General features: G+C 37.0%; 1 protein-coding gene across 2 annotated transcripts in view; it reads right to left on the bottom strand.

The window, feature by feature from the left end:
• The window catches only part of RYK (receptor like tyrosine kinase), a 99,775-nt gene that overhangs the window by 2,714 nt on the left and 74,985 nt on the right, over nt 1–22,076 (bottom strand). The window lies entirely within an intron of this gene.

Genomic DNA, 22,076 nt, shown 5'->3' with positions numbered 1-22,076 from the left:
CATGGTCCAGCCAGGGCTCCTCAGTTTGCCTGTGGCTTCTGGACAGTGTGTGGACGGCAGGAATATGTCTCCACAAAGCTGCTGCCATGAGGCAGGACAAGACTCAGACTGGGGGCTCCCACTGATCTGCTGCCACGCGTGGGCCTTGAGGTCAGGAGAGCTGAAGGTGGATGAGGAGGAAGATACCTGTGTACCATGCTATCATGTTTATGAATACCTTCAAGTTGTAGACATTTTGTTTTCATTTTTCTTTCTTTTTCTCTTTTAACTTTCACAACGAACCTATGAGAATCACTGGTAGCCCAATTTTACAGATGAGGAAACAGAGAAATAACCTGCCCCAAAAAACACTTTTTATAAGTGAAGGGGGGAAAAAGGAAAGGGAAAAAGAGGAAAAAAACACAACAGGTCTGTTTATAAAATCTAAGCACAGTGCATCAAATTTTAAGTTATTTTGTTCAATAATAATGAAATACTATTCTAAAGTATACAGATTTTTTAAAGCCTTATATTTGTGAACAATAGTTTTATTTCTTATTATAATCTAGGCAAATAAGGAAACAGTGGAATGATATCTTAGAATATTTTTTAAAACTGTCAATAGAGAATTCTATACTAAGCCAAAATGTACTTGAAAAATGAAGACAAAATACAGTTTTTCAAACAAAAGCTGAGAGACTATGTCACTGGCAGACATACACTTCAAGACACGTTAGAGCAGTTCTTCATGTGGAAAGAAAAAACACCAATGGGAATTTGGATCTATACAAAAAATGAAGAGTGCTAAAAATATATGAACAACAACTAGGTATTTTTTCCTCATTTAAAAATTTCCTTAGGGCTTCCCTGGTGGCACAGTGGTTGAGAATCTGCCTGCCAATGCAGGGGACGCGGGTTCGAGCCCTGGTCTGGGAAGATCCCACATGCCGCGGAACAACTAGGCCCGTGAGCCACAAGTACTGAGCCTGCGCGTCCGGAGCCTGTGCTCCACAACAAGAGAGGCCACGATAGTGAGAGGCCCGCGCACCGCGATGGAGTGGCCCCCGCTCACCGCAACTGGAGAAAGCCCTCACACAGAAACAAAGACCCAACACAGCCAAAAATAAAATATAAATTAATTAATTAAAAAAAAATTTCCTTAATAGACTGTTTAAAGCAAAATCCCATGCACTGTGGGGTTTATAATATAAATGGAAGTAAAATGTATGCCCATAATAGCATAAAGGATGGAAGGGGATGAGTGGAAATACTGTATTGGCAGCTGCTTATATTAAACATGAAGTGGCATAATATTCGAAAGTAGAAGGTGTACACTGTAAGCCCTAGAACAGGTTTCCCAACTTCAGCACTAGTGACACTGTGGACTGGATGAGTCTCTGTTGTGAGAGGCTGTCTTGTGCATGGCAGGATGTTTAGTTCAGCAGCATCCCTGGCCTCCACCCACTGGATGCCCCAAGTTGTAATAACTGAAAATGTCTCCAGATATTGCGAAATGCCCCACACCCCCAGGAGGGAGGGTGCAAAACTGCCCCCAGTTGAGAAACCCTAAGCCAGACTGATGAAAGAAAATAAAAAGACACAAATAACCAATACGAGGAAGAAAAGAGGAAACATAATTACAGATCCTACAGACATCAAAAAATATTATAAGCAACTCAACTTTATGCCAATAAATTCAATAACTTAGATGAAATGAACAAATTCCTTGATATATATGTTACCAAAATAGATACAAGAACAAACAGAAAATCTATACAGCCCAATATTTCTTAGAGAAATTGAATTCAAAATTTAAAATCTTCCCACAAAGAAAACTCTGCATCCAATTTCACTGGATGAATTCTATCAAACTTGAAAGAAAAAAATACAATATTAGTTTCCTAATACAATGTTAGTTTCCTAGGGCTGCCATAACAAAGTACCACAAACTAGGTGACTGTTTAAACAACAGGATTTGCCTCACAGCTCTGGAGGCTAGAAGTCCAAAATCAGGGTGTTGGCAGGGCTACACTCACTCTGAAACCCACAGGGGAGAATCCTTCCTTGCCTAATCCTACCTTCTGGTGCTTTGCCAGCAATCCTTGGTGTTCCTTGGTTTGCAGCTGTAGTACTTCAATCTCTGCCTCTGTTTTCACACAACATTCTCCCCTTGCATGCCAGTGTCTCTTCTTATAATGATATCAGTCATACTGGATTACGGTCTACCTTAATTATGACTTCATCTTAACATTATATCTCTAATGACCCTGTTTCCAAAGGTCACATTCTGAGGTATAGGGGTTAGAACTTCAACCTATCTTTTGGGGGAACACAATTCAAACCACAGTACAATCCTACACAAACTCTTTCAGAAAACAGGGGAGGATGGAACACTTCTCGACTCATTTTTAGGCCAGCATTATCCTAAATACCAAAACCAAAGCGTTTAGCTTTTTGGAACTTAATATCTTTTTTATTAATTGTTACCATTAAGGTAGAACAACGGCCATCCTTGAGGTCTGTGCTTTGGGAGGAGGGAAGAGACAGGGCTCAGACGGATGTATATTTTTAAAATCTTCATAGAGACAGAGTCTACAGGAATTTCCCTAAACCTATTGGTTTAAGGGGAATCTTCTGTTCTGCTTAAAAATGGAAAAACGATTTCAAATTAATAAAAGTTAAAGGAAGGTGCCTGCTGACATACAGGTGTTTGTCTTTAAACTTTATATGAACTTCTAATAATGACAGTAATTAGTCATTGTAATGCTTAATTTTTAAAATAGTGTTCAGGGCTTCCCTGGTGGTGCAGAGGTTAAGAATCCGCCTGCCAATGCAGGGGACACGGGTTCGAGCCCTGGTCCAGGAAGATCCCACATGACGCAGAGCAACTAAGCCTGTGCGCCACAACTACTGAGCCTGCACTCTAGAGCCTGCGAGCCACAACTACTGAAGTCCGCCTGCCTAGAGCCCATTCTCCGCAACAAGAGCAGACACTGCAATGAGGAGGCCGCGCACCTCAATAAAGAGTAGCCCCGCTGGCCGCAACTAGAGAAAGCCCGCGTGCAGCAACGAAGAATAAATAAAATCTTTATTTATTTATAAAGCACCAAAAAAATAAATTAATTAAATTAAAAATTTTTAAAAATAAATAAATAAAATAGTGTCCAATTGCCACAGGGAAGGTAGTTCACTACACAGATGGAACAGAGCCCAAAGAAGTGAAGCTAGTTGGAAGGGTGTTCCTACCCCTTATTTACAAGATAAGATGGGTCTGTTCTTATTCACTGATTGCGGTAGCAGCTTCGGGGAAGGAATAATCAATCCAAACTAGATTTTGGAGGAAGAAACAATAAGAACTGGTAAGAAGTGGATACTGCCACTTGATGAGTAACCCCATCCACTGACAAGGGATGTTCTAACAACTTCTGACTGTAAGACTTTCATAGTAATGCTGGTGGTATCTGAGACCTGGAGTGTACACAGGGACCATAACAGTACAAAATATATAAGATGACTTAAAAAAAATACTTCTTTCACATTGTTGTATCCACATTACCACTAAGCACCCATCTAAGTTCCTTATGTTACATATTGCAGCACTAAGAAACACCAAAAAAAGAACAATAAACCCAAAGGGAAAGTTCCAGTTTCATTTCCTTACAAGCCAACAACCAAAAAAAGTGATTAATTACATGTTGGCTCACAAACCCTCTAAAAAAAATCAAGACCAAACAGCACAAGGATAATTTGTGGAAAACTTGCTCTCTAAAGTCTTCTGATAACTGAACCATTTAAAATTTAGACAGACTTATTCTATAATTTCCTCTTGTTTGACGTCTTTGGAAAGGGGGCAATGAGAAGGTCAGCCTGTTTTTTCCAGAGTTTTATAAAACTTTTATAAAAGGCTCTTGCTACATCCATTTAAAGAACATGTAGAGAATAACAGTGTTCTTCTATTCATCTTATTTCTCTTCTCCCAGCTTGTGTTATTTTACAGCTTCTTAATATATAGGATACAAAATTTTTTCTTCACTAACAACATATACAGATGTGACTTGTCAAAAAGTATATAATACTCGGGACTACCCTGGTGGTGCAGTGGTTAAGAATCCACCTGCCAATGCAGGGGACACGGGTTCAATCCCTGGTCTGGGAAGATCCCACATGCTGCGGAGCAGCTAAGCCTGTGTACAACTACTGAGCCTGTGCTCTAGAGCCTGCATGCCACAACTACTGAGCCTGTGCACCTAGAGCCCCCCTGCTCTGCAGCAAGAGAAGCCACCACAATGAGAAGCCCGCACACCACAACCAAGAGTAGCCCCCCACTCGCCACAACTACAGAAAGCCCGTGCACGGCAATGAAAGACTCAACGCAGCCAAAAATAAATGAATGAAAAATTTATTTATTTTTTAAAACGTATATAGATCAGAGTGATGTGAGGTGAGAACTCCACCAACCCTAAAAGGTCTCTCCCCTAGAATCTCCAGAACAGAACATAGCCCCGCTAGTACCTTGGATTTAGCCCAGGAAAAGTCCAAGCTACAGAAAGCCATGTGGATGAAAGTCTCTTGGTGCTCCAGCCAGGAGTCAGGGCTCTGCCTCTGAGGTAGGAGAGCCAACTTCAGGACACTGGTCAACAAGAGACCTCCCAGCTCCACATAATATCAAACGGCGAAAATCTCCCAGAGACCTCCATCTTAACACCAGCACCCAGCTTCACTCAACGACCAGCAAGCCACAGTGCTGGACAATCTATGCCAAACAACTAGCAAAACAGGAACACAACCCCACCCATTAGCAGAGAGGCTGCCTAAAATCATAATAAGGCCACAGACACCCCAAAACACACCACCAGACGTGAACCTGCCCACTACAGAGACACGATCCAGCCTCATCCACCACAACACAGGCACTAGTCCCCTACACCAGGAAGCCTACACAACACACTGAACCAACCTTAGCCACTGGAGACAGACATCAAAAACAGCGGGAACTACGAACCTGCAGTCTGCAAAAAGGAGACCCCAAACACAGTAAGATAAGCAAAATGAGAAGACAGAAAAACACACAGCAGATAAAGAAGCAAGATAAAAATGTACCAGACCTAACAAATGAAGAGGAAATAGGCAGTCTACCTGAAAAAGAATTCAGAATAATGATAGTAAGGATGATCCGAAATCTTGGAAATAGAATGGACAAAATGCAAGAAACAGTTAACAAGGACCTAGAAGAAATAAAGATGAAACAAGCAACAATGAACAACACAATAAATGAAATTAAAAGTACTCTAGATGGGATCAATAGCAGAATAACTGAGGCAGAAGAACGGATAAGTGACCTGGAAGATAAAATAGTGGAAATAACTACTGCAGAGCAGAATAAAGAAAAAAGAATGAAAAGAACTGAGGACAGTCTCAGAGACCTCTGGGACAACATTAAACGCACCAACATTCGAATTATAGGGGTTCCAGAAGAAGAAGAGAAAAAGAAAGGGACTGAGAAAATATTTGAAGAGATTATAGTTCAGAACTTCCCTAATATGGGAAAGGAAATAGTTAATCAAGCCCAGGAAGCACAGAGAGTCCCATACAAGATAAATACAAGGAGAAATACGCCAAGACACATATTAATCAAACTGTCAAAAATTAAATACAAAGAAAGCATATTAAAAGCAGCAAGGGAAAAACAATAACACACAAGTGAATCCCCATAAGGTTAACAGCTGATCTCTCAGCAGAAACCCTACAATCAAGAAGGGAGTGACAGGACATAGTGAAAGTCATGAAGGAGAAAAACCTGCAGCCAAGACTACTGTACCCAGCAAGGATCTCATTCAGATTTGATGGAGAAGTTAAAACCTTTACAGACAAGCAAAAGCTGAGAGAGTTCAGCACCACCAAACCAGCTTTACAACAAATGCTAAAGGAACTTCTCTAGACAAGAAACACGAGAGAAGGAAAAGAACTATAATAACGAACCCAAAACAATTTAGAAAATGGGAATAGGAACATACATATCGATAATTACCTTAAATGCAAATGGACTAAATGCTCCCACCAAAAGACACAGATTGGCTGAATGGATACAAAAACAAGACCCTTATATATGCTGTCTACAAGAGACCCACTTCAGACCTAGAGACATATACAGACTGAAAGTAAGGGGATGGAAAAAGATATTCCATGCAAATGGAAACCAAAAGAAAGCTGGAGTAGCAATTCTCATATCAGACAAAATAGACTTTAAAATAAGGACTATTAAAAGAGACAAAGAAGGACACTACATAATGATCAAGGGATCGATCCAAGAAAAAGATATAACAACTGTAAATATTTATGCACCCAACCTAGGAGCACCTCAATACATAAGGCAAATACTAACAGCCATAAAAGGGGAAATCGACAGTAACACATTCATAGTAGGGGACTTAAACACCCCACTTTCATCCATGGACAGATCATCCAAAATGAAAATAAATAAGGAAACACAAGCTTTAAATGATACATTAAAAAAAGATGGACTTAATTGATATTTATAGGACACTCCATCCAAAAACAACAGAATACACATTTTTCTCAAGTGCTCATGGAACATTCTCCAGGATAGATCATATCTTGGGTCACAAATCAAGCCTTGGTAAATTTAAGAAAATTGAAATTGTATCAAGTATCTTTTCTGACCACAACACCATGAGACTAGATATCAATTACAGGAAAAGATCTGTAAAAAATACAAATACATGGAGGCTAAACAACACTACTTAATAATGAAGTGATCACTGAAGAAATCAAAGAGGAAATAAAAAAATACCTAGAAATAAATGACAATGGAGACACAATGACCCAAAACCTATGGGATGCAGCAAAAGCAGTTCTAAGGGGGAAGTTTATAGCAATACAAGCCCACCTTAAGAAGCAGGAAACATCTCGAATAAACAACCTAACCTTGTACCTCAAGCAATTAGAGAAAGAAGAACAAAAAACCCCAAAGTTAGCAGAAGGAAAGAAATCATAAAAATCAGATCAGAAATAAATGAAAAAGAAATGAAGGAAACAATAGCAAAGATCAATAAAACTAAAAGCTGGTTCTTTGAGAAGATAAACTAAATTGATAAACCACTAGCCAGACTCATCAAGAAAAAAAGAGAGAAGACTCACAATAGAATTAGAAATGAAAAAGGAGAAGTAACAACTGACACTGCAGAAATACAAAAGATCATGAGAGATTACTACAAGCAACTCTATGCCAATAAAATGGACAATCTGGAAGAAATGGACAAATTCTTAGAAATGCACAGCCTGCCAAGACTGAAGCAGGAAGAAACAGAAAATATGAACAGACCAATCACAAGCACTGAAATTGAAACTGTGATTAAAAATCTTTCAACGAACAAAAGCCCAGGACCAGATGGCTTCACAGGCGAATTCTATCAAACATTTAGAGAAGAGCTAACACCTATCCTTCTCAAACTCTTCCAAAATATAGCAGAGGGAGGAACACTCCCAAATTCCTTCTACGAGGCCACCATCACCTTGATACCAAAACCAGACAAGGATGGCACAAAGAAAGAAAACTACAGGCCAATATCACTGATGAACATAGATGCAAAAATCCTCAACAAAATACTAGCAAACAGAATCCAGCAGCACATTAAAAGGATCATACACCATGATCAAGTGGGGTTTACTCCAGGAATGCAAGGATTCTTCAATATATGCAAATCTATCAATGTGATAAACCATATTAACAAATTGAAGGAGAAAAACCATATGATCATCTCAATAGATGCAGAGAAAGCTTTTGACAAAATTCAACACCGATTTATGATAAAAACCCTGCAGAAAGTAGGCATAGAGGGAACTTTCCTCAACATAATAAAGGCCATATAGGACAAGCCCACAGCAAACATCATCCTCAATGGTGAAAAACTGAAAGCATTTCCACTAAGATCAGGAACAAGACAAGGTTGCCCACTCTCATCACTCTTATTCAACATAGTTTTGGAAGTTTTAGCCACAGCAATCAGAGAAGAAAAGGAAATAAAAGGAATCCAAATTGGAAAAGAAGAAGTAAAGCTGTCACTGTTTGCAGATGACATGATACTATACATAGAGACTCCTAAAGATGCTACCAGAAAACTACTAGAGCTAATCAATGAATTTGGTAAAGTAGCAGGATACAAAATTAATGCACAGAAATCTCTGGCATTCCTATATACTAATGATGAAAAATCTGAAAGTGAAATCAAGAAAACACTCCCATTTACCACTGCAACCAAAAGAATAAAATATCTAGGAATAAACCTACCTAAGGAGACAAAAGACCTGTATGCAGAAAATTATAAGACACTGATGAAATAAATTAAAGATGATACAAATAGATGGAGAGATATACCATGTTCTTGGATAGGAAGAATCAACATTGTGAAAATGACTCTACTACCCAAAGCAATCTATAGATTCAATGCAATCCCTATCAAACTACCACTGGCATTTTTCACAGAACTAGAACAAAAAATTTCGCAATTTGTATGGAAACACAAAAGACCCCGAATAGCCAAAGCAATCTTGAGAATGAAAAAAGGAGCTGGAGGAATCAGGCTCCCTGACTTCAGACCATACTACAAAGCTACAGTAATCAAGACAGTATGGTACTGACACAAAAACAGAAAGATAGATCAATGGAACAGGATAGAAAGCCCAGAGATAAACCCACGCACATATGGACACCTTATCTTTGATAAAGGAGGCAGGAATGTACAGTGGAGAAAGGACAGCCTCTTCAATAAGTGGTGCTGGGAAAACTGAACAGGTACATGTAAAAGTATGAGATTAGATCACTCCCTAACACCATACACAAAAATAAGCTCAAAATGGATTAAAGACCTAAATGTAAGGCCAGAAACTATCAAACTCTTAGAGGAAAACATAGGCAGAACACTCTATGACATAAATCACAGAAAGATCCTTTCTGACCCACCTCCTAGAGTAATGGAAATAAAAACAAAAATAAACAAATGGGACCTAATGAAACTTCAAAGCTTTTGCACAGCAAAGGTACCATAAACAAGACCAAAAGACAACCCTCAGAATGGGAGAAAATATTTGCAAATGAAGCAACCGACAAAGGATTAAATCTCCAAAATTTACAAGCAGCTCATGCAGCTCAATAAAAAACAAATAAAAAAACAAACAACCCAATCCAAAAATGGGCAGAAGATCTAAATAGACATTTCTCCAAAGAAGACATACAGACTGCCAACAAACACATGAAAGAATGCTCAACATCATTGGATGAATGGATAAAGAAGATGTGGTACATATATACAATGGAATATTACTCAGCCATAAAAAGAAACGAAATTGAGCTATTTGTAATGAGGTGGATAGACCTAGAGTCTGTCATACAGAGTGAAGTAAGTCAGAAAGAAAAAGACAAATACCGTATGCTAACACATATATATGGAATTTAAGGAAAAAAAATGTCATGAAGAACCTAGGGGTAAGACAGGAATAAAGACGCAGACCTACTGGAGAACGGACTTGAGGTTATGGGGAGGGGGAAGGGTGAGCTGTGACAGGGCGAGAGAGAGTCATGGACATATACACACTAACAAACGTAGTAAGGTAGATAACTAGTGGGAAGCAGCCGCATGGCACAGGGATATTGGCTCGGTGCTTTGTGACAGCCTGGAGGGGTGGGATAGGGAGGGTGGGAGGGAGGGAGACGCAAGAGGGAAGACATATGGGAACATATGTATATGTATAACTGATTCACTTTGTTATAAAGCAGAAACTAACACACTATTGTAAAGCAATTATACCTCAATAAAGATGTTAAAAAAAAGAAATAAAAAAAGGGAAAGAGAAAAAAAAAGTATATAATAATTCTTTTTTACTCTTTGATGTAATATTCACTAATGTTGGGACTATTCAGAGATTTCCATTCTGTTACTTCAGGCTGACCTCAATATATTACATATGATGAAAAAAAATTTTGTTCAATTCTAAATGATCTCATCTGACCATAGCAAAAGCATAATCAAGTGTTTTATGGCTAGGCCTTTCTGTTAACACTGGAAACCTAACATCCCTTTCTCATATATGGAAATAGGTTCAGATGACCAAAGTGGAATTAACTTAATGTGGGACAAGTGCTTTCCAAGCTTGAGTAATAAGAAAAATCACCTGGAGTGTTTGTTAAAATTACAGATTCCTTAGCCCCATCCTAGTAATTCTGAGGCCTGGAACTCAATATTTTTAAGAGTCCTAGCTGGGTCCTAAGATCCTGCAAACTTAGGAACTAGTCTTAGATGTGTTAGCAGTGGTGGTCAGACAGCAAAGACAGAAGACAGTTTTTATGTATTTTTATTGTAGTATGGCCAACATACAATAAACTGTTCGATTTGATATATTCTCACATATGTACACACCTCTGAAACAACTGCCACAATCAAGATAATGAACATATCACATATCCATCACTTCCCGAAGATTCTTACAGCTCTAATCCCTTCCTCCCAGTCCCCACTATCTCCAAATAACCATTAATCTGCTCTCTGCCACTAACGTTAGTTTGCATTTTCTAGAATTTCACATAAATGGAATTATTAAAACTGTACATTTTGTCTAGCTTCTTTCACTCAGAATAACGATTCTGAGATTCATCCATGATATATTGACAGTTCATCCCTTTTCACTGCTGAACAGTAGTTCATTGTATGAATACAGCAGTTTACCCACTTACCTGTTGATGGACATTGAATTATTTCCAGGTTTAGCTACTAAAAATAAGGCTGCTATGAACATCTATGCCCAAGTATTGGTAAGGACATATGCTTTCATTTACCTAGGAGCAAAATGACTGGATATGGTATGTACATGTTTAACGTTTTAAGAAACTGCCACACTGGAAATTGTCCCTGGTGGTCCAGTGGTTAGGAATCTGCTTTCCAATGCAGGGGATGCAGGTTCGATTCCTGGTCAGGGAACACAGGCCATGGGGGAAATAAGCCCACATGCCCCAACTGCTGAGCCCACAGGCCTCAACTAGACAGCTCACACACCACAACTTCAGAGCCTACGTGCTGCAGTGAAGAGCCCTCGTGCCACAACTAGAGAGAGGCCCATGGGCCACAATGAAGATCCTGCGTGCCACAACTAAGACCCAACGCAGCCAAAAATAAATAAATTTAAAAAAATTTATTAAGGATAAAATATCTCATACTTAAAAAAAAAAAGAAAGAAAGAAACTGCAAAACTGTTTTCCGAAGTGTATGTACCATATTACATTACCATCAGCGGTATAAGAGAGCTACCGTTCTTCCATATCCTTGCAAAGACTTCAGTCTTCAATTTTAGCCATAGTAATGGGTGGGGAATGGTATTTTGTTGTGGTTTTAGTTTGCGTTTTCCTAATGATTAATGATGTTAATCATATTTTCATGTGCTTATTTTCCATTTATATATCTTCACTGGTGAAGTGTCTGTTGAAATATTTTGCCCATTTTTATATTGGGTTGCTTTTTTATTACAGCTTTTTTATTTACCCTGCTATCTGAAAGTAGAGCATTCCTATGAAACCTTTTGTAAACAGAAATGCCATAAAGTGAGGCAGCAATTACTTTAGAACACATCTTACTAACACATGCACAATATAAATCGAGATAAATCACAGATGCTCACAAGCACAGTTCAAAGCCATGGTGGCTTGATACTGAGATGCTGAGTGTAGTGTCTGGGGAAGGAGCTTGGTGGGGCCACTCTCACTGCCTGGGGTGCAAGATGCCTCTATAATGGCTGCTACAAAACAAACACTTGAATGCTGTTTTTGCTTTTCACCTTTTTTTTTGTAAAACCAAAAATCTTCTTTCGATTTCTCTTGGTTTGTGAAAACAGGTACTAACATACGTCTTTCGTAAAAGCGAAGTGGCATAAAGCAAACTTTTGAAAAGTGGGGAATACCTGTACTGAATTTTTAGAGTTCTTTATATATTCTGCAAATATGTCCTTTACCAGATATATGACTTGCAAATATATCCTCTGAGTGTGACTTGTCTTCTCATTCTCTTAACACTATTTCAAAAAGTACAAGCTTCAAATTTTGATAAAGTCTAATTTGTTCTTTTACAGATCTTGAGTTGGTGTCTTGTCTAAGAAATCTTTGCTTATGGCAAAGCTCCAAAGATTTTCTTCTATTATTGTCTTCCAGAAGTTTTATAGTTTTAGGTCATGCACTTAGGTCTGTGACTTATTTTGAGTTAATTTTTGTACATGGAGCAAGGTATAAATTGAAGTTCATTTGTTTTGTAGCTGGATATCCAGTTGCTCCAGGACCATTTGTTTAAAAGAGAATCCTTTCTCCATTGACTTGCCTTTGCACTTTTGTTGCAAATTAGTTGTCCATATATATGTGGGTCAAATTTTACATACTCTATTCTGTTCCACTGATCTACCTATCTACCTTAATCCCAATACCACAACTATCTTGATTACTGTAATTTGAAATCAGACCCATAACTTTCTTTTTTCAAAGCTGTTTTGGCTATGGTTCTTTGCCTTTCCATATCAATTTTATCAATCTGTCAACTTCTACAAAAAAATAAAAATAAAAATTAAAAGCCTGCAAAGATTTTCTTCGGAAATGTGTTGAATCTATAGGTCAACTTGGAGAGAACTAACATCTCAATATTGAGTTTTCTGGCCAACAAACAAGGTACACCACTCCACTTATGTAGGACTTTAATTTCTCTCAACAGTGTTTCATAGCGTTTTCATCATATAGGTCTTTCACAATTTTTGTCATATTTATTCCTAAGAATTTCATATTTTATGATGCTTTTATGTTTTTAAAAAACTTTTAATTTCTGATTTTTATTAGTATGTAGAAATACAACTTACTTTTGTACATTGATCTTATATCCTGTAATCTTTCTAAACTCATTTATTAGTTCTAGTAGCTATTTTGTATATCACATTGGATTTTCTTCAAAGATGATCAAGTTGCCCACAAATAAAGAGTTACTTTTTCCTATGCAATATTTTCTTACCTTTTATTTCCTTTTCTTGCCTTAGTGCACTGGCTAGAACCTTGAGAACCATACTGATGAGAGTGGGTGCCCTTGTTATTACTGTTATTAGGTAAAAAGAATTCAGCCTTTTAGCATTAAGTATGATAACAGCTATAGGGTTTTGTTTTTGTTTTTGTAGATGCCCTTTATCAGACTGCTAGGAATTTTTACTAGAAATGAATTTTGGATTTTTTTCTAATACTTTTTCTGCATCTACTGAGATGACCATATGGTTTTTATTTTTTAATATGTAATACCGTAAACTGCACTGCTTGACTTTTCAAATGACTGAAAAAGCTTGTATTCTTGGGATAAAGCCTATGTGGTCATAATATTATTTTCAAATATATTCATGGGTTCTAAACTTCTGTTTAATTTTTGCATCTGTGATCATGAGTGATAATGATCTGTAGATCAGTTTCAAGGTAATGTTGACTTCACAGAATGAGTTAGAAAGTATTCTCTCCTCAACTTTCTGAAACTGTATAGAATTTTTATTATTTCTTCCTTAAATGTTTGAAGGCATTCGGCAGTGCCCTAGAGTTTAATCTAGACCTAAAATTTTCTTTTGGGGCAGGTTTTTAACTAAATATTAAATTTTGGGGGAATTACCTGGCAGTCCAGTGGTTAGGACTCCACACTCTCACTGCTGAGGGCCTGGCTTTAATCCCTGGTTGGGGAACTAAGATCCCACAAGCCACGCAGCAAGGCCAAAAAAAAACAAAAATTCAATTTTTATATGGCTATTCAGATTATCTACTCCTTGAGTGAGCTTTGAAAATTCTTATCTTCCAAAGAATTTGTCCATTTCACCTGTGTCTAAATTTATTGGGAAAAAGTTCATAATATTCTCTTACTATTAATACCTGTGAGAATCTTTAATGATATCACCTCTCTCATTCATTATATCGTTAATTTGCAACTTCTTTTTTTCCTGATTAGTCTGGCAAAAGATTCATCATTAATGATATTCTCAGAGTTAAGCACTGGTTTCACTTGATTTTTCTCCACTGTTTTTCTGTTTCATATTTCACTGACTTCCATCTAATCTTTATTATTTCCTTTCACCTACTTACTTGGGAGTTAAACTGCTCTTCTAGTTTGTTAAGGTGAAAACTAAGGTCACTAATTTGAGACTTTTCTTCTTTTCTAATATTGATGTTTAATAGTATACATGTCGCCCTTGAGCAGCATCCCCCAAATTTTGAAATGTGTCTTTACTTTCATTCAATTCTAAGTACTTTATAATTTCCCTTTTGATTACTTCCTTGACACATGGGTTACTTGAATGTGTATTATTTAGTTTCTAAATATTTGAGGATTTTCTAGATTCCTTTTTGTTGTTGTTGTTTTAATTTATTTTTATTTTTGAGTGCATTGGGTCTTTGCTGCTGCTCGTGGGCTTTCTCTAGTTGTGGTGAGTGGGGGCTACTCTTCATTGCGGTGCGCGGACTTCTCGCTGTGGTGGCTTCTCTTGTTGCAGAGCACGGGCTTCAGTAGTTGTGGCTCATGGGCTCTAGAGCACAGGCTCAGTAGTTGTGGCACACGGGCTTAGTTGCTCCGTGGCATGTGGGATCTTCCCGGACCAGGGATTGAACCTGTGTCCCCTGCATTGGCAGGCGGATTCTTAACCACTATGCCAGCAGGGAAGTCCTAGATTCCTATTTTTGATTTCTAATTTAATTCCACTGTGTTCACAAAACCCTACTTTGTGTGAATTAAATCCTTTTAAATTTATTGACTTGATCATGATCCAGAATGTGGTCTACCTTAGTAAATATTCCATGTGAACCTGCAGATATGCATTCTGCTGTTGTTGAATGGTGTGTTCTATAACTGTTAACTAGATCAAGTTGGTTGGTACTGTCATTGAAATCTATATCCTTACTGATTTGCTGTCTATTTTACCAATTACTACACAAGGCACATAAAAATATGTTCAATTATCTTTTTAAACGATTTAAGTAATGAGAAAAAAAACCTGTATACATTTACCCATGCAGTTACCATTTCTGGTATTCTCTGTTCCTTCGTCAGACCCGTATTTCCATCTGGCTGGTTCCTAAAGGACTTCCTTTAACATTTCTTATAGTGCGCATCTGCTAGTTATGAATTCTTTCAGTTTTTCTATTTCTGGAAAAGTCTTTATTTCCCCTTCAGTTTTTGAAAGATATTTTATCTGGATATAAAATTCTACATAAGTTTTTTCTTACAGTAGATGTTCAAGATGTTTAAAGATGTTGCTTCACTGTCTTCTCCCTTGCATGGCTTCCAGTGAGAAATTTTCCTGGTTCCTCTGTATATTAACATTCTTTTTTTTATGGCTGCTTTTAAGATTTTCTCTTTATCGCTAGTTTTGCGCAATTTGATTATAATGTGTAACGCATTAGTTTCTTCGTGCTTATTTTGTTTGGGGTTTGTTGAGCTCTTAGATCTGTGGATTTATAGTTTTAATCAAATTTGTAAACATTTCAGTTATTTCTTCATTATTCTTTTAGTCCCCCACTGCCCCGCATCTCCAATGCATGCTTTTGTGGACCCCGATTACAACTATATTCAGCAACTGAAGTTGTCCCATAGGTCAATGAGAGATCCTTCTTCAAGAATTTTCTGTACCTTCTCTCTCCCATCTCTTGCTTTATTCCCATCTCAGACAAGAGGTATACCTCCTCCTATGCCAAACTATACCTTTACATGGGCTTCTGAGCCCGTTCACCTATCATCTCTTGGACCTCCCCTCTAATAATCACAAGTCCATCTCTTTCTCCCCATTGCTTCCCTGCCTAAAAGCCACACCAAACAAACCCAGTAAAATAAAACACAACATTAACACAATAAAACCTCTCTTGATCCTGCCAACCCATCAAGCTACAATCCTTCCACTCCTTTTCATAGCTAAACTTCTTCAAAGTGTAATCTATTTATTGTCTCCACTTTCTCACCTCCCACAGAGCCCTTAACAACCATATCCATCTTTAATGATTTACTAAACATGCCTGTTCAAAAGCCCTCAAAGATTTCCTCATCCTTTCTGACTACTGCAGATATGTTTAGAGACTAGACTCTCCTTGAAACTATTTCCTTCCTTGGTTTCTAAGACACAGCATTCTCTGGATTCTCTTCTTACCTTTCTGTTTGATTCATTGTTCATCTTTCCTTTCTCACTAACTAAAGTAAATATTCCCTACATTTTCTCTTGGCTTTCTTCTCTCTTTATATTCGCCACCTCTGAGCTCAACAAACTCTCTTGTTTATTCTATCACACACTTTTACGAAGCTGATGTACAATTTCTAATATCCTGCTTCTATGTCTGTCCAGAATTCCAGACCTACATTCCACCCATCAGTATCCTGAACTTAACATGCCCCATAGCAAATCAATCATGTTTTCCCCTCAAACCAGACAGTCTACCTGTTGTCCTCAATTGTGTTGCATCTTTACAGTGCAAAGATTGCACTTATGTTTTCAGAAACATGGGCCCTGGGCACAAAAGCAGAGTAGGCATCTATGCAATATATCTAATACTTAAGAGGGAGACCTTAGGCCACAAATGTCAATTAATCAATCATTTACTCATAAATAACAACTGTAGTCAAAAGAACACATGGGATCTCTGAATTGAAGTCTGTAGGAGTGAGACAAGGAGAAAAATGAGGATTCAACATGGAAACAGAGGGTAGAAGAGGACAGTGTGAGGCCCTCCAAGATTCTTTTACACAGTCACGTACACAGCTCTCTAAGGATAAGATTAACACTGCTACGTGCACACACACACACACACACACACACACAACTTTAATTCTGTAAATATGGAAAACCTTCTAAAGGAAAATAATTAAGTCAGAGTTCCCCACTGCCTGTTCTGGGAAAAATGACTTGTGCCAGAAAATATAAGGCAGCGTGTGATAGGTGCCATTATTAGGTAGATAAAGAATTCTTTATGGGTGTCATTAAGTAGATACAATTCTCTGGGATCCAAAGATGATCAAATTAAATGGCATAGAAGCACCTGGCGAGTTTGGACTCAGCAGGAATTTCGGATTGACTTAAATGCAGAATATAAAGAAACGTACAGTAGAAAATATAAAACTGAAACATGAAGATAAGGAACAGAAGTTCTGAAAACCAAGGCGAAGGAGTTTGGATTTCTCTTTACCAATTCCTTTAATTAAGAGTTCACTCTGAAGATCAAAATATCATAGAGTAACATTCCAAGCAGTGGAAGCTTGAGTTTAATTGACTTTCATTAACATTAACTAAACAATTTTCACAAGTTTCCAAAACTAACACTATGCCGTACTCGAGGTACAAGCTTTATTAGTATATACCCCTTTCTGAATATCCAATTTTTGAAGCTATACTATTCTACGAATTTTCATTTTTCAGACACGTATTTTCCAGGCCTTTCCAATAACCACAGTGGAAAAATGTATCTATAGAATTATGCTACTTTAAAAAAGCTTTACTGGATGCACAGTGGTGGGCCAAGCCCCTGGCACACTGAGTGGAGTCAAGGGCCAGGGGCCAGGATCCAATTAATAAATTCACACAAGTGACCTTTAAAGGGTTCTTTTTAACAATTCTTCAGTGTAAACTATCACCTAAAAATCTTAATAATCCTTTATACTTATCACTGTGGCTAATACTTTTCTATTCCAGCTAAACAAATGTACCCAAGTGTACAATGACTATATAGAAAGTGCATTTTGACTGCATCAGGTATCAAATTTAGTACATGCCTGCTAACTCAACTTCAAAAATCTGCAAACTTTAGGCACAGAGTGTCCTACGTGACTGAAAAGAGACCAAATCTGTCCTAGGATCTAATACTGGATGCCTACCAAGCCATCACACATATCTGCTATATATGGTACTTTCCTCCACTGTATCAGATGCTTAGACATTGCTCTATCAGAACACTGGGGCTATTTGAAGGGGATATTAAATAGAATGATAAGGACAAGGCAGGAAAGGAAAGGAAGGGTATGTTCACAAGATCTCTCAAGGAAAATATCTATTCTCAAGGAGAGCCAAATACAGAAAATAAATTGAGTGCAACTACTTGATCACAAGACAGGAACTGTTCACTCTGAAAATATATTAACTGTTCCTAAAGTAAATCCATTTATTCCGCATTCCCAGGAAATATTAGGACTATTTCATAAAACTAAACAATATTTTCTTAATGTTAATAAAATTAAACTTTAAATCTTTATTTCCTAAAGTAATGTCTGAATGATTTTTTCACCTCTCCAGCTTTTTTCTAATGTCTTTTAATCAATTCATCTTAACATGAATATTTAAATAGTAAGTCTAAGATTGTTGATGTGTAAAATGTGCAACCATAATGGAAACAAATTAAATAATGGGACTCTAAGTATTATTCTAAAATTAATAATGAAGAAATGGAATAAAATAGAAAGTTTTCTATTCTTTTAAAAGTAATAAGCATTCTCTGAAAACTATAGCTCTCTCTGATACCACAGTAGTTCAGAAGACCACTCTTCATGGGCATATTATGAATGTGAGTTTCTCCTGCACAAGTCTTTTCAGGGTTGTGGCAGTGACTTTCCATGGCACTGGGCAAAGAGGAGCAATAAGAAGCACTCTGCAGCAAACAGAGTATCTGCATAACTACGGATTTCTCTCCTTCTTCTGGAGATAATCTCTAATGTTCACAAAAGAAATGTCAAGGAACACACTTTCATATGCCATGCACCCTAAAAACTGTTTGAATACCTTAAAGGATCTCCTCATTGCCATAAACCACACTGATAAGACTAACATGGAAATCATTTCCTTGACTTGTTTCTGTCCCAAGAAAATGCTTTGTAAACACAATGTAATACCATAAAGGCAAGAAAACCACCAAGAAAAAACTCTTAATTGTGTATTCCTGATTGCATTCAGTCTCTTAATAGAAGGTAGCCTCTTACAGAATTATGTTAGCTACTATAACTAGCTAAATAATTCAAAGAAGACATAAATCAAGAAATCTATTTTCAAATAAAGGAAAAGAAAGTCACCAAAAAAGATCTATAGCAGTACCACATCTGATGAAAGCAGAGTAAAAACAATATCCAGAAATTCTTAATAATGGCTATGATGATGTCATATCTTAGAATAATATTAGAGATTTATAACTAGTCAAATCTGGTTGTGCATATTTCCTAAGTTCAACAGTTAAAAGCTGATATTAACATTATAACAATCTTGACATAGTAAAATATTGAATCCTTCCAGTAAAAACTGTTAAAACACAACCCAGAAATGCAATGTGTTATTTTTAAGACAGAAAACATTAATGTATTTCCAAATAAATCAGGGAGAATTTTTAACTATAAAGGAATGCAAAAATGTTAAGGGTCTTTTAAGGGCAGAGAAAATTTCCCTCCAAGGCAGTAATATCATTTGTTAGATGCTACATTAATAGCTAAAATATGTATTTTACATGTGTAGATATTCTGGGGGGAATGGGGTTACATTACTTATTTTGCATTTGACTCTGAATGAAGTTTTAGAGCCCGAAAGTACAATATTAAATGTAACTTTTTAAAACCCCAATTTAATCCATAAAGGAAAAGTAGAAGCACAGCATAACGATTATGTATACACAATTCAATACAAATGTTAAAAAGCAATTTAACATGTGCTTCAACACAAGAATTCAAAAAATACTCAATCCCACAAAACAGAAAGGCAGGATTTTTACACTAAATAGCCCCATCACAGTCATAGGAAACAGAACAGTATTCCCATTCCTTTCAATCTCAATTATCCAAGGCAAAAGATATTTAGGGGAAAAATACATTTTAAAGGAAATGAATTTATAAGAATCTAAAGAAGAAAAATCTGAACATTTTAGGAGTTGACCATGTTAAACGTAAATCAATGTGGGTATTCTCACCATCACATTCTAAGTACAGCTCAGAAGAACTTGGGTCACACAGACACTTCAAGTAAGTTTATGCCGAGACATGCTAAAAGTGGTGATGATTTTAAAGTAATTCTCCTGTTAAGGCAAGTTCTTACACAAAATATGTGAACTGTTGCAAAATTTGTAAAATATCATAATTGTAAGAATAACTAATTCTAAGTATGATTTTGAAATATTTGCTTAACCAAGCCATATATCCTCTATATGGAATTTACCAGCTAATACAGCACAGTGTACCCAGTTGAAGAGATGCAGATCACATTGCTTAGAAATGTATTATTAACTATAGTCTCATTAGTTGAAGTGTATCATCTAATTTTCACTCTGGAGTTCCTGTGAAATATGTGATCATAAGTGTTATAAAAAATAATTCCTAAAAAAAATTTCCTATTACTGCTTAAATATACAATGGAATACTTATATAGAAATAAGCAAATACATTAGGTTAAGCATGCATATTTTGGGGGCTTCCACTGTGCAAGCTAACAGTACTACTGGCCATCTTGCATACCCCTCTGAAATATTACTTATCAATATTCCTTTTTCTAAGAGAATAATCAAACAATTCCCAATCTCCTTGAATTTACATGGCATCTTTGTATTATAGACTGCCATCTAAGAAACATCTTCTATTTCCTGCCCATTAGACTAGTTTTGGGTTCACCACAACTGCCACCTCATTTCTGTTAAGGCAACTATGCTATATTTCAATGAGTAATAAAACCATAAAATTTTAAAATCAACCATTAAAAAGAATATTAACATCCCAAAGAGATGAGTGAATTAATCTTTTAAATCAAATATGGAATGATATTTTCAAAGAAGATGTGAGGAAAATTTCTTCTACTTTTCTGCATTCAAAAATGTTCAGATGCAGGCTTTTCTACTAAAGGGGTGGATTTGAAAACCATGTAGCTCTAATTCAACTGATATTATGTTTTTGAACTATGTTCTAAAACCAAAGTTAAACTCAATTTTTTTCCCCATGAAAATGGCTTTGCTTAATGTAGAAACTGGTAAAGAATCCCACCTACAATTCAGAACTTCTGAATAAAGATTTGGCAACTTGAAAAACAAGCATCTGAGTATAACTGGTCCTTACTGTCATTCAATACAGCAGCTGTTTGCTAGCCTAAATCAAGCTCTGTTTTCCTTTTTTTTAAACATCATTTGAGAAAAATAAACATCAAAAACAAAAAAAGCAACCCCTCCTTCCCCCAAAAAGAAGTCCAGGTTCTCTTTAAATAACTATGAGAACTATGTAAGTTGCTTGGAGTATTTGTATTGCTTTACTTGGAATTTTAACTTCTTGACATTAATGTTAGTGAAATTTTATTTTATTATCACAGCTCTGAAAGAACAGACTAGGCCTAGTTTCCCACTGCTATACAAGCTGAACCCTCAGGGCTCTGTGTCTAAGAATCAGGATTTATTCCTCCCACCTCCACCCATTCTCCAAAAGGCCCCATGACTCTGGCTGGGAAAGACTGTGGCAACAAGTTTCCATCCACTATTAACTTTTGCAGCTGCTCCATGAAGCAGAAAACATCCTTTGCATCATCACTCATATCTATTCTGCCCATCTCACAAGTGTCAGATAAGCTTTTCTTTTTTCTTTTCAGAGAGTAGTTGATTTTAAATTAAGTTAAAACAAAGTATTTTGAAGATATGCATAATGAAAGACCTTCACTTACATGAAAAAAGGTTAAAAACTATATATGTAACTTGCTCATTCACATCAAGTGAGCACATTTCATCAAAACACGTGGTATGCAGAAAGGCACAATATATCAAATAGCTAACCTAGCTCCTGAAAAAGAAAAAAAAAAATTAAATTAAAAGACTATAGGGCTTCCCTGGTGGCGCAGTGGTTGAGAGTCCGCCTGCCGATGCAGGGGACACGGGTTCGTGCCCCAGTCCGGGAGGATCCCACATGCCGCAGAGTGGCTGCGCCCGTGGGCCATGGCCGCTAAGCCTGCACGTCCGGAGCCTGTTGCTCCACAACGGGAGAGCCCACAACAGTGAGAGGCCCGCGTACCGCAAAAAAAAAAAAAAAAAAAGACTATAGTAACAAGAGAGGGTTCCTCCC

This window comes from Pseudorca crassidens, chromosome 5, assembly GCF_039906515.1.
Source record: "Pseudorca crassidens isolate mPseCra1 chromosome 5, mPseCra1.hap1, whole genome shotgun sequence".
Lineage (NCBI taxonomy): Eukaryota > Metazoa > Chordata > Mammalia > Artiodactyla > Delphinidae > Pseudorca > Pseudorca crassidens.
The sequence above is the reverse complement of the archived record's forward strand: the minus strand, read 5'-3'. Positions and strand labels throughout refer to the sequence as shown.